General features: G+C 40.0%; 1 protein-coding gene across 1 annotated transcript in view; it reads right to left on the reverse strand.

Moving 5' to 3' along the window:
- The window catches only part of LOC128210596 (E3 ubiquitin-protein ligase MARCHF8-like), a 33140-nt gene extending 20671 nt beyond the window's left edge, over positions 1 to 12469 (reverse strand). The window contains exon 1 of the mRNA XM_052914950.1: positions 12384 to 12469. The gene's annotated coding sequence lies outside the window, so the exon portion shown is untranslated. The remainder of the gene's footprint in view (positions 1 to 12383) is intronic.
- Between the last annotated feature and the right edge of the window lie 2772 nt (positions 12470 to 15241).

The following is a 15241-nucleotide window of genomic DNA, read 5'->3' on the forward strand; positions in this document are numbered from 1 at the left end:
TAGAGCAAACATGTAAGTTTCCTTAATAGTACATTCTGGTGATGTCAGTGATGGCACATTCCTTGAACTCTTGTCAGCCAGTCTCACACATTGCACAATGTGACTGTAAACCTATTATCTGAAGCCAGTAAAGTAGGAATAAGTTCAAACACACATGGTACAAAGCTCCAATAATAAGCTTATACACATCTCCCCAAGCCAAATTAAATCACCTGTCGCATCCAGGTAATTACTATTGTTGTGATTTTCTGGTATCCGCTGAATCAAAACTTACACTAACAACCATCCTCAATATGACAGCGCCTCTGTTTTACTTCACAATAATGGTAAATAATCGTCATAAAACAAATCAATGTGTCACATTACCGGTAGTTGCTATAACATGAGATCACTGTAGAAATTATTAAATAACACGACATTCTCAAATAGAAGCAAGAAACTTATAATTCCAATGTCACCTTCTGAAAACCACATATAAATTAAAAACAAAACAAAACAAACAGGTCGTATAAGTAAACTTGTTGCAAACATGTAGAAGTTTTATGTTGATAGGCATGAATGGGCAGGCTACTGTCAAGCACAGAGCATTAGGTCACATGTGATAATTACCTGTCACCAAGTCTCACTCTGTATTCCACTGTAAAAGTGTACTCCAACAAACCCCGTAACCTGCCCAGAGTATGATTCATAAATGGAATAACCTCCCACCGTATAGTTCACACGGAATCAAAATCTGACACGAATACTTACAAACAACCTTTGACAAAACACAAACTCTATACTGATACTACTAACATGGAAGACAATGGTCAGAGCAATATTGTTGTTCTTGAAAGTCAATGGTCTGAGCAATTTTGTTGTTCATGATAGTCAATGGTCGTAGCAATATTGTTCACGATAGTCAATGGTCAGAGCAATATTGTTGTTCATGATAGTCAATTAACAGAGCAATATTGTTGTTCATGATAGTCAATTGTCAGAGCAATATTGTTGTTCATGATAGTCAATTGTCAGAGCAATATTGTTGTTTATGATAGTCAATGGTCATATCAATATTGTTCATGATAGTCAATGGTCATAGCAATATTGTTCATGATAGTCTATGGTCATAGCAATATTGTTCATGATAGTCAATGGTCAGAGCAATATTGTTCATGATAGTCAATGGTCAGAGCAATATTGTTCATGATAGTCAATGGTCATATCAATATTGTTCATGATAGTCTATGGTCAGAGCAATATTGTTCATGATAGTCAATGGTCATATCAATATTGTTCATGATAGTCTATGGTCATATCAATATTGTTCATGATAGTCTATGGTCATATCAATATTGTTCATGATAGTCAATGGTCATAGCAATATTGTTCATGATAGTCAATGGTCAGAGCAATATTGTTCATGATAGTCAATGGTCAGAGCAATATTGTTCATGATAGTCAATGGTCATAGCAATATTGTTCATGATAGTCAATGGTCATATCAATATTGTTCATGATAGTCAATGGTCATATCAATATTGTTCATGATAGTCAATGGTCATATCAATATTGTTCATGATAGTCAATGGTCATAGCAATATTGTTCATGATAGTCTATGGTCATATCAATATTGTTCATGATAGTCAATGGTCATATCAATATTGTTCATGATAGTCAATGGTCAGAGCAATAGTGTTCATGATAGTCAATGATTAAAGCAATATTGTCTGCACCAGTCAACATTGCCTATCGTCATAAGTCTGCATTGACTATTATCATCAGTCCACATTGCCTATGATCACCAGTCCACTTTGCCTATCATCAACTGTCCACATTGCCTATTGTCCCCTGTCCACATTGCCTATTATCACCTGTTCACATTGCCTATCCTCACCTGTCCACATTGCCTATCGACAACTGTCCACATTGCCTATCATCACCTGTCCAAATTGCCTATCATCAACTGTCCACATTGCCTATGATCCCCAGTACCCTTTGCCAATTATCACCTGTTAACATTGCCTATCATCACCTGTTCACATTACCTATCATCAACTGTCCACATTGCCTATCATCACCAGTCCACATTGCCTATTGTCACCAGTCCACACTGCCTATTGTCACCAGTTCACGTTGCCTATTGTCACCGGTCCACATTACCTAATGTCACCGGTCCACATTACCTAATGTCACCGGTCCACATTGCCTATTGCCACCAGTATGCGTTGCCTATCGTCACCAGTCCACATTGCCTATCATCACCAGTCCACATTGCCTATCATCACCTGTCAACATTGCCTATTGCCTATTGTCAGCAGTCCACAATGCCTATCACCACCGTTCCATATTGCCTATCATTAACTGTCAACATTGCCTATCAACACCTGTCCATATTACCTATTGTCACCAGTCCACATTGCCTACCATCACCAGTCCACATTGTGAATCATCACCTGTCAACATTGCCTATTGTCCCCTGTCCATATTGCTTATTATCACCAGTCTGCATTGCCCATCATCACCAGTCAACATTGCGAATCATCACCTGTCAACATTGCCTATTGTCCCCTGTCCACATTGCCTATTGTCACCAGTCCACATTGCCTATTGTCACCAGTCAACATTGTGAATCATCACCAGTCCACATTGCCTATTGTCACCAGTCAACATTGTGAATCATAACCTGTCAACATTGCCTATTATCACCAGTCCACATAGCCTATTATCACCAGTCCACACTGCCTATTGTCAGCAGTCCACATTGCCTATTATCACCAGTCCACATTGCCTATCATCACCAGTCCACACTGCCTATTGCCTATTGTCAGCAGTCCACATTGCCTATTGTAACAAGTCCACTTTGCCTATCGTCACCAGTCCACATTGCCTATCATCATCAGTCCACATTGCCTATTGCCTATTATCACCAGTCCACATTGCCTATTATCACCAGTCCACATTGCCTATCATCACCAGTCCACACTGCCTATTGTCACCGGTCCACATTGCCTATCATCACCAGTCCACATTGCCTAATATCACCTGTCAACATTGCCTATTATCATCAATCCACATTGCCTATTGTCACCGGTCCACATTGCCTACTGTCACCAGTCCACATTACCTATCATCACCAGTCCACATTGCCTATTGTCACCAGTCCACATTGCCTATCGTCACCAATCCACATTGCCTATTACCACCAGTTCACATTGCCTATTGTCACCAGTCCACACTGCCTATTGTCACCAGTCTACATTGCCTATTATCACCAGTCCACACTGCCTATTGTCACCAGTCTACATTGCCTATTACCACCAGTTCACATTGCCTATTGTCACCAGTCCACGTTGCCTATTGTCACCAGTCCACGTTGCCTATTGTCACCAGTTCACATTGCCTATTGTCACCAGTCCACGTTGCCTATTGTCACCAGTCCACATTGCCTATTGTCACCAGTCTACATTGCCTATTACCACCAGTTCACATTGCCTTTTGTCACCAGTCCACACTGCCTATTGTCACCAGTCCACATTGCCTATTGTCACCAGTTCACGTTGCCTATCATCACCAGTCCACACTGCCTATTGTCACCAGTCCACATTGCCTATTATCACCAGTCCACACTGCCTATTGTCACCAGTCTACATTGCCTATTACCACCAGTTCACATTGCCTATTACCACCAGTTCACATTGCCTATTGTCACCAGTCCACATTGCCTATTGTCACCAGTCCACATTGCCTATTGTCACCAGTCCACATTGCCTATTGTCACCAGTCTACATTGCCTATTGTCACCAGTCAACATTGCCTATAATCACCAGTCCACATTGCCTATTGTCACCAGTCCACATTGCCTATTGTCACCAGTAAACATTGCCTATAATCACCAGTCCACATTGCCTATTGTCACCAGTCCACATTGCCTATTGTCACCAGTCTACATTGCATATTGCCACCAGTTCACATTGCCTATTATCACCAGTCCACATTGCCTATTGTCACCAGTCCACATTGCCTATTATCACCAGTCCACACTGCCTATTGTCACCAGTCTACATTGCCTATTATCACCAGTCCACATTGCCTATTGTCACCAGTCCATATTGCCTATTGTCACCAGTCCACATTGCCTATCATCAACTGTCCACATTGCCTATTATCACCTGTTCACATTGCCTATCCTCACCTGTCCACATTGCCTATCGACAACTGTCCACATTGCCTATCATCACCTGTCCAAATTGCCTATCATCAACTGTCCACATTGCCTATGATCGCCAGTACCCTTTGCCAATTATCACCTGTTAACATTGCCTATCATCACCTGTTCACATGACCTATCATCAACTGTCCACATTGCCTATCATCACCAGTCCACATTGCCTATTGTCACCAGTCCACACTGCCTATTGTCACCAGTTCACGTTGCCTATTGTCACCGGTCCACATTACCTATTGTCACCGGTCCACATTGCCTATTGCCACCAGTATGCGTTGCCTATCGTCACCAGTCCACATTGCCTATCATCACCAGTCCACATTGCCTATCATCACCTGTCAACATTGCCTATTGCCTATTGTCAGCAGTCCACATTGCCTATCATCACCAGTCGACATTGCCTATCATCACCTGTCCACAATGCCTATCACCACCGTTCCATATTGCCTATCATTAACTGTCAACATTGCCTATCAACACCTGTCCATATTACCTATTGTCACCAGTCCACATTGCCTACCATCGCCAGTCCACATTGTGAATCATCACCTGTCAACATTGCCTATTGTCCCCTGTCCATATTGCTTATTATCACCAGTCTGCATTGCCCATCATCACCAGTCCACATTGCGAATCATCACCTGTCAACATTGCCTATTGTCCCCTGTCCACATTGCCTATTGTCACCAGTCCACATTGCCTATTGTCACCAGTCAACATTGTGAATCATAACCTGTCAACATTGCCTATTATCACCAGTCCACATTGCCTATTATCACCAGTCCACACTGCCTATTGTCAGCAGTCCACATTGCCTATTATCACCAGTCCACATTGCCTATCATCACCAGTCCACATTACCTATTATCACCAGTCCACATTGCCTATCATCACCAGTCCACACTGCCTATTGCCTATTGTCAGCAGTCCACATTGCCTATTATAACCAGTCCACATTGCCTATCGTCACCAGTCCACATTGCCTATCATCATCAGTCCACATTGCCTATTGCCTATTATCACCAGTCCACATTGCCTATTATCACCAGTCCACATTGCCTATCATCACCAGTCCACACTGCCTATTGTCACCGGTCCACATTGCCTATCATCACCAGTCCACATTGCCTAATATCACCTGTCAACATTGCCTATTATCATCAGTCCACATTGCCTATTGTCACCGGTCCACATTGCCTACTGTCACCAGTCCACATTACCTATCATCACCAGTCCACATTGCCTATTGTCACCAGTCCACATTGCCTATCGTCACCAGTCCACATTGCCTATTACCACCAGTTCACATTGCCTATTGTCACCAGTCCACACTGCCTATTGTCACCAGTCTACATTGCCTATTATCACCAGTCCACACTGCCTATTGTCACCAGTCTACATTGCCTATTACCACCAGTTCACATTGCCTATTGTCACCAGTCCACATTGCCTATTGTCACCAGTCCACGTTGCCTATTGTCACCAGTTCATATTGCCTATTGTCACCAGTCCACGTTGCCTATTGTCACCAGTCCACATTGCCTATTGTCACCAGTCTACATTGCCTATTACCACCAGTTCACATTGCCTTTTGTCACCAGTCCACACTGCCTATTGTCACCAGTCCACGTTGCCTATTGTCACCAGTTCACGTTGCCTATCATCACCAGTCCACACTGCCTATTGTCACCAGTCCACATTGCCTATTATCACCAGTCCACACTGCCTATTGTCACCAGTCTACATTGCCTATTACCACCAGTTCACATTGCCTATTACCACCAGTTCACATTGCCTATTGTCACCAGTCCACATTGCCTATTGTCACCAGTCCACATTGCCTATTGTCACCAGTCTACATTGCCTATTGTCACCAGTCAACATTGCCTATAATCACCAGTCCACATTGCCTATTGTCACCAGTCCACATTGCCTATTGTCACCAGTCTACATTGCCTATTGCCACCAGTTCACATTGCCTATTATCACCAGTCCACATTGCCTATTGTCACCAGTCCACATTGCCTATTATCACCAGTCCACACTGCCTATTGTCACCAGTCTACATTGCCTATTATCACCAGTCCACATTGCCTATTGTCACCAGTCCACATTGCCTATTGTCACCAGTCCACATTGCCTATCATCACCAGTCCACACTGCCTATTGTCAGCAGTCCACATTGCCTATTATCACCAGTCCACATTGCCTATCATCACCAGTCCACATTGCCTATTATCACCAGTCCACATTGCCTATCATCACCAGTCCACACTGCCTATTGCCTATTGTCAGCAGTCCACATTGCCTATTATAACCAGTCCACATTGCCTATCGTCACCAGTCCACATTGCCTATCATCATCAGTCCACATTGCCTATTGCCTATTATCACCAGTCCACATTGCCTATTATCACCAGTCCACATTGCCTATCATCATCAGTCCACATTGCCTATTGCCTATTATCACAGTCCACATTGCCTATTATCACCAGTCCACATTGCCTATCATCACCAGTCCACACTGCCTATTGCCTATTGTCACCGGTCCACATTGCCTATCATCACCAGTCCACATTGCCTAATATCACCTGTCAACATTGCCTATTATCATCAGTCCACATTGCCTATTGTCACCGGTCCACATTGCCTACTGTCACCAGTCCACATTACCTATCATCACCAGTCCACATTGCCTATTGTCACCAGTCCACATTGCCTATCGTCACCAGTCCACATTGCCTATTACCACCAGTTCACATTGCCTATTGTCACCAGTCCACACTGCCTATTGTCACCAGTCTACATTGCCTATTATCACCAGTACACACTGCCTATTGTCACCAGTCTACATTGCCTATTACCACCAGTTCACATTGCCTATTGTCACCAGTCCACGTTGCCTATTGTCACCAGTCCACGTTGCCTATTGTCACCAGTTCACATTGCCTATTGTCACCAATCCACGTTGCCTATTGTCACCAGTCCACATTGCCTATTGTCACCAGTCTACATTGCCTATTACCACCAGTTCACATTGCCTATTGTCACCAGTCCACACTGCCTATTGTCACCAGTCCACGTTGCCTATTGTCACCAGTTCACATTGCCTATCATCACCAGTCCACACTGCCTATTGTCACCAGTCCACATTGCCTATCATCACCAGTCCACACTGCCTATTGTCACCAGTCCATATTGCCTATTATCACCAGTCCACACTGCCTATTGTCACCAGTCTACATTGCCTATTACCACTAGTTCACATTGCCTATTACCACCAGTTCACATTGCCTATTGTCACCAGTCCACATTGCCTATTGTCACCAGTCCACATTGCCTATTGTCACCAGTCCACATTGCCTAATGTCACCAGTCTACATTGCCTATTATCACCAGTCAACATTGCCTATAATCACCAGTCCACATTGCCTATTGTCACCAGTCCACATTGCCTATTGTCACCAGCCTACATTGCCTATTACCACCAGTTCACATTGCCTATTATCACCAGTCCACATTGCCTATGGTCACCAGTCCACATTGCCTATTATCACCAGTCCACACTGCCTATTGTCACCAGTCTACATTGCCTATTATCACCAGTCCACTTGCCTATTGTCACCAGTCCACATTGCCTATTGTCACCAGTCTACATTGCCTATTACCACCAGTCCACATTGCCTATTATCACCAGTCCGCATTGCCTATTGTCACCAGTCCACATTGCCTATTATCACCAGTCCACATTGCCTATTATCACCAGTCCACACTGCCTATTGTCACCAGTCCACATTGCCTATTATCACCAGTCCACATTGCCTATTGTCACCAGTTCACATTGCCTATTACCACCAGTCCACATTGCCTATTGTCACCAGTCCACACTGCCTATTGTCACCAGTCCACATTGCCTATTATCACCAGTCCACATTGCCTATTGTCACCAGTTCACATTGCCTATTACCACCAGTCCACATTGCCTATTGTCACCAGTCCACATTGCCTATTGTCACCAGTCTACATTGCCTATTATCACCAGTCCACATTGCCTATTACCACCAGTTCACATTGCCTATTACCACCAGTCCACATTGCCTATTGTCACCAGTCCACACTGCCTATTGTCACCTGTCCACATTGCCTATCGTCACCAGTCCACATTGCCTATTGTCACCAGTCCACATTGCCTATTGTCACCAGTCCACACTGCCTATTGTCAACAGTCCAGATTGCCGTTTGTCACCAGTCCACACTGCCTATCGTCACCAGTCCACATTGCCTATTGTCACCAGTCCACAATGCCTATTACCACCGGTCCACATTGCCTATTACCACCAGTCCACATAGCCTATTACCACCAGTCCACATTGCCTATTGTCACCAGTCCACATTACCTATTGTCACCAGTCCACATTGCCTATTGTCACCAGTCCACATTGCCTATTGTCACCGGTCCACATTGCCTATTGTCACCAGTCCACATTACCTATTGTCACCGGTCCACAATGCCTATTGTCACCAGTCCACATTGCCTATTGTCACCAGTCCACATTGCCTATTACCACTTGTCCACATTGCCTATTGTCACCAGTACACACTGCTTATCGTCTCCCTTCGGAGAGCATGAAAATAGCATTTTTTTCTCCCGCATCTTTTAAAAAAATAAAACATTCTAATGCCTGTGCCTCACAATTTATGCAGGACTCCAAAGCTATTTGGACAACTTTTTTGAGGGTTCTGGTGTCCCTCCATAAAATTGGGTGTGTTTGGGATGCTGGGAAACTATTTTGAAACATACCAATTATTCCCACAGTTCAATTTTAAGTTATAAAATTTTATAAAACAAACATTACCAGTTTTTATAAATATTATACCTTAATAATGTTTGAAATTCCCAAAGTTAAACAACTTTAACCCTTTTGTGTACACCCAATGGCAGTCTTAAGTCAAGACATTCAATAAAACAATTGTTGTGCTTAACATAGGGCTAAACAGACTCATTCACAGGTTACTATTAGTTCAAAAAATACCATTGATCAAAATCTGTTAATCCACATAAATATTGGCATTTCGTAGAAAATTCGGCACAATATTGATTAAAATGAAAAATAAGAAGTACAAATCAATTCATTTAAATTTTGCATTTTCGATTTCACATTTCACATTTAAACAGATTGATAATTCAAATTGCTGTGTTCAACTGTCAATCAAATCAGTGCCTGTTTACCACAACACTCTTGTTATCCATAAACATAAATAAGGACCTGTCTCTTATTTTTTACATGGTACTGGAGCTGTTTTGTGTACATAACACTATTTATTTCACAAACCATATAGGATTAGGCTAATATCAAGTGAGAGCTTCACACCGAAAATATAACTTTTACAAAATATTAATCTTAATTTTGAACATATTTTGACTTTTAAGGCTTGCTCAAATTTTGACTTTGATATATAGCAACACTAGTTGAATTTTTTTGATGCAAAACACTAGCACAAGAATTTGGGTTTGTTAATCTGACGGTCAAATTTCTCTGACTGGAAATATGCAGCATATGACCTAACATAAGACTATTATTCAGACCAGTCAATCAGAATCAAGCATCTCCTGATTTGCTATCTAAGAGCAACTGAACTAGTAGGCGAGTAGTTCTTGGACATTTATTGAGGTTTTATTGAGATATTCACCGGATTTTTGAAGATATCTCAATGATTTGTTGTTATAATAAACTTCAGATTATGTTCTGCCAAAATAATGCAAACTAAAGTGAACTTAAATAACGTAACTTCATTTCCATACGCTCCGAATGAGGTGTTGAAACGGATCAATTTTTCATTTGATAGAAGACTTAGTAGCCCTCGAACAAAACCAGGAACCCAGTTATGAAACAAGATTTTTTTAAATTTATTTTGATTAAAAGAAGAATATTTAAATCTGTAAATAAAAGATTATAATATTTGGTCATTTACATAATATTATATACATACAGCATAATTGGTACCACGGCAGGGTGCGCTGTAACAAAGATTATAGAATAATAGTTTAATTTGTTGTTGTTTTTGTTTATTATTACTAACAGTTCTCCCATCATTATTTATAAGCCTGAAAATCATTTTCATTTATTGGGGGGGGGGGGGGGGGGGGGACATAGGGGTGTGTCATACCATCGCACCCTGCCCCTGTGGTTTCTAGCACCTGATTGATACATTACCAGGCGCTTGATATGTAACTTCCAAAATGAGGCGAATATTGCAGATGTCCGAGAACTAATGCTGTTCATGAACCACTCGGCTAATAGTATTTCACATTAGAATATCTTTGTTGGTCACATGACAGCTTTGATAAAACAGCCAAATGGAAAGTGAAATTCAAAACAAAACAACATCAAAGAAAAAAGGTTATTATTTTAGGTCACACAGCTCTCAATCTGACAAGCATCCTTCTGGTAAAACAAAGAATAACATAACAGATTTACGAGTTTATTTGTTCTTTCTCCCGCACTATGGATCTCACAAAAGATTGTCAGTGGTATGAGATACAGAACACAGCTTATCTCATCCTGTATAAGGAGTAAAGCAGGAAGCTCAGTATGAATGAACAAACAGTCCAGATCTACACATTAAAGATGCACTTGTACCTCCAAATAACATTTACCACAATTAATTAGAATGTTTTTATATACCAAAAAGGATGAATAAATGTCAAAAACAATTGTTCTTGTGAAGGATACCGAGTTTAATTTGCATGAAAGGTGCAGAAAACACATACTTTCTACCTAAGCAGGCTATAGTAGATCACAGTAAATATTTTAGCACTACCAATTATTTAATATTAGTGTGTGTTCCGCTGTTAAATACACAGTTACAATCTTGTTATCAGTAATCAATATTTTCCATTAATGCATTATTTAGTAGGTATTTAAAGATATCACTATGTTTGTTATACATGTGTATGTATTGATTTTGAATAAGAGTGTCACTTTAAATACAGCCTAATAAGTGTCTCATTTGTTTGATTCGCCAATCTTGATCGTGGGATCCAAATCTGGGGACAATTTTTTTCAATCTAGATGGATTGGTCTTTCAGTTCTGTAGGTTATGGCTAATAAAATAAACTAGGCCAAAATAAAAGTCTTAAACTGCTAAACTGAGCCTAATTGAGGTTTGTAAACCTTGGACTTATCAGCGGTGTTCCGTAGTCCAAATAATTGTACGTTGACGGATTTTTTTTTTAGATTTTTGATATGGCAAATCCTTCACGTACAAATTGTTTAGTATCAAAAGTGGGTAGTTGTTCCGATCAGGATTCCGGGTTAAAGCATATAGCGTCTATAAAATATCATAAAAACAAGAAATATTACCAGATAATGTTATTTTATATTAGTTCCGTACACAAAAATTAAATATCCAACTTATAATAATGAGTTTGACGGCTTTTCTTCATTTCATTCTGTCAAAACATAACGATATATACATGAAGGGCACCTGCAAGGCTTTAGGGCACAGTTTTAAATAGCTCGGAACATTTCGGCCATTGGCCGAGTTGTTACGATTGTATAACGAGGTCTATCTTGAAGCTTTGTCGGAGGAGGCCGAGTTATTACGATTGTATGGAGTTGTTCCCCTTCGCATAATTGTTGTCTGTGTCAGTCAACTTTCGTTTAATTGGAAAGGTAAACGACTTGTTTTAATGCATTAAATGCTTGTTCAGTGCAAAATAATTTTTCACTTACATGGTAAAATATGAATATAACTCTATGATCAATTTCAACCATAAAATACTTCACTTAAAACACTTTCAATATTTTTAAAACACCCCCGTTTTTTGCACATTCCCGTTTAGACGTTAGGGATTGGAAGAATCCCGTATAACATGTCTATTATTTTAGACTACGGTGTTCCGTATCGTCTGCTATTTGTTTAAATCTGGGTCTACCATATTTCTTCAAGAAATTAAATTACAATATATGAAGGATGATACAGCAAACTGTTCAATATTAAAAATGAGATCCTAAAAGTTCACAATACAGATAGATACACAAGATCGTGAATATTACAGACCAATTTTTGAACTCTCCGAATAATTATACGACTTTTTAATGATTTATTTCGAATAATAACTAATAAGAATGTGTAATACATGTATCATAAGTAAAAAAGTAAAGTTTTTACCCCTTTATTGGTTCGAAAATGGACTGTTTGTTGTTTGTTGATTATTATTTATGATTCCTGGGGTCAAGGTCGCCGCAGATCAATACGACACCAAATAGCGGAACGGAAGGATAGGTTATACTATTAATATTAGTATTAACTACTGGTACGTAGTCTGGAGTTCCTTCCCCTAACACTATCGTTACGTATGAAATATCAGAAAGCAGGGAACCAGACTACTGGTTCTGTAGAGTTTGAACGTTACTGTTAATAAGTAGGCCAATAATGGACACATGCATGAAGTTACCAACTTGTTTATTTGTTCAGACGAGCTCCCCGAATTAAGATTGAAGAGAATGGTTAGAATATATTCTTATGGTGAATGAGTACTGTCATTTCGGGTTACCGGACTGTCTGGCGTAAGTTAATTAATTAGTAGTGGAAGTGTTGTATATTTATCACCTAGGGGACTAGACAGCTCGATATGAACCACAGTGATTTGGAATTCAAATATTTGAAGTGATACTACTGTAGATAATAAATTTTGTTAAGGGTGCCTGATTTCATAAGTTCACTTTACAAACTCAAATTAAGTAAGCATTGTGCAAAATGAGAAAAAGTGCATGTTAGGACAATTTAAGCAGTCACAAAGCAAGTATCTGAAGAGGTGTCTTTGACTTCCGCCTTCATTTACCAATATTGGGCTCTGTGACAAGTCAACAATACTTATATGTGAAAAACTACAGAAACAAGCTCAGTAGCAAAAAGTTTAAAAATAAAACCGGTTTAATGGCATAAACGCCAAAGACATAGAACACAAAAACAAAACACAAATCAAAAACAAGAAAAGATAGAAGAACAGCACAAAACTCCACAAACAGCACAGCGCATACATACTATATATGCAAAACTAACCGTTTGTTTATCAAGGATTGTTAGGTACCGCCTTGGAAGGTCAGTAAAATGTAAATTTACTGGTGGTTTAAAACCAGTTTACGTGCACTCTTATCCCAACAATCATAAATAAAAAAAAAACGCCTATCAGCTCCCTCGTCGAGGAGTACAAGGTCGCTAAACACGTCTGCTAATAACACTAAGAGACTCCAGCGATAGAAAGATTACGGTGGGGCGGGAATAGAAATGAGAACGGAAAGAAAATGGTCAGGCTGTAGAACAAACTTAAAGCAGTCTCCAGGCCCATGTGTAAATAGTTATGTGATTTTTTTATAACTTTTGATGCTATGTGGTAAAATGAGTTTAGGCTGAGACTGAGATTTGAATTAAATAATTTTGCACGACAAACACGGGTAGAATAGGTTTGTGAATCAGTCATAGACAGTGCTAATAGAACTCTCATATCATCATCGAGAAGAGAGACATATGGTTCGGGGAACAGTTCAGAGAGCGGAAGAGGAATCACGGTCAACAAAGGCGGTACAACATGGACCCAGGGGATTTGGACTAAGTAGAACTAACCTGAGAGAAGATCACATGACAGGATCTGTGGAGATATGAGCTTCTTCAACTGAGATTCCTTCTCCGATCCTTGTGTGACAGTTACCCTTATCCGACCAAATTGAAGCAGAGGAAGTTATCAGAAGACCTTGGCTGCTCGCTGTGTGAAGACATTGGATCGCTGCTACATAAACTATCTTCCTGCTCAATAGCTTTTGTGCAATGGCGGTAGACATGGCGCCACGACCAAGTTCTTCGAGAAATGGCCTAGAAAATGAGAGGAGGAATGAGATACCATTGAAACAGACAGGCTCCAAGTTCATCAACTTTGTTAGACATTGGGAGAAGAAGCCAATAACAACGATGTGTAAAGTCATCTTTTAAGATTCTCAAAACTGGGAAATGTTGGTAGACCTCGTAAAAAGGTTTCCCGAGGAAGTGGCCCATACCACCTTAAGCTTCGACCAGACATAGTTATTTGGGTCAGGTCTCCAAGACTGGTTGTATTCGTGGAGCTTACAGATCCATGGGAAGAGAGAAGTGAATACTCAATACTATTATGTAGACTCACAGTCAGTGTGGGGAAGGCTAGGAGCCGTTGGCATCAAAAGGCGAGTCAGAAAGTCGACTGTCCACGCTCTTTCGAGGGCTGCAGAGATATTTTCCAGTTGGCTCTGATCTCACTCAGTGAGAGATGGGCACTCGGCTAAAGACGTCTTTGTTAAGCAGTAATATATGTATTTTCACAACATTCCAAGTGAAAGAAAAAGCAACTTACCAGTTTGATATGTTTTGGGCTAACAAGCACACTTGTTTTATTCATGTTTGTCAGCATACCACACAGAATAAATATATGCACACCTAGGCTATGTACTGTTTCAACTATGTTTTAGTTTCGCTTCATTTCGATAATAAATTTTCGATATTAAGGTAAAAAACAGTAGTAGATTTTATAAGATATAACAATGTATCAACTTCAAATCTAAGGTCAATTATTGAAAGAAAATTATAAAAGCATAGAACACGATGGAAATTGACGATTGGACGATTACTTTATGGCATCTAGATCAACAGTGAAAGTGTTTTTTGTGAACTTTAATGATAAATAGTAAGTAAGCAAGAATTTGAAAGACACTGCTATTGATAAAACAGTAACATTTTAAAGGCATTTTATTAAGGTAAACACATTTAACTGTAGACTTAAAGAGTAAATGAATGGGGGGAAAGTGATAATGAATCATGGAATTATTTATTTTGAATGTAATTTAAAAAAAAAGAACAATTAAGCAATAAAAATCATTGATTTGCAATACTTAACAGCATTATTATATAAATTAATTCTGTTTAATGTTGTTGTTTTTAATACGTACTTTGTTGTCTATCGACAAAGATTACAGCGTATGATAGGAAATTGTAATGGAATC

The sequence above is a fragment of the Mya arenaria genome, chromosome 2 (assembly GCF_026914265.1).
Source record: "Mya arenaria isolate MELC-2E11 chromosome 2, ASM2691426v1".
Classification (NCBI taxonomy): domain Eukaryota; kingdom Metazoa; phylum Mollusca; class Bivalvia; order Myida; family Myidae; genus Mya; species Mya arenaria.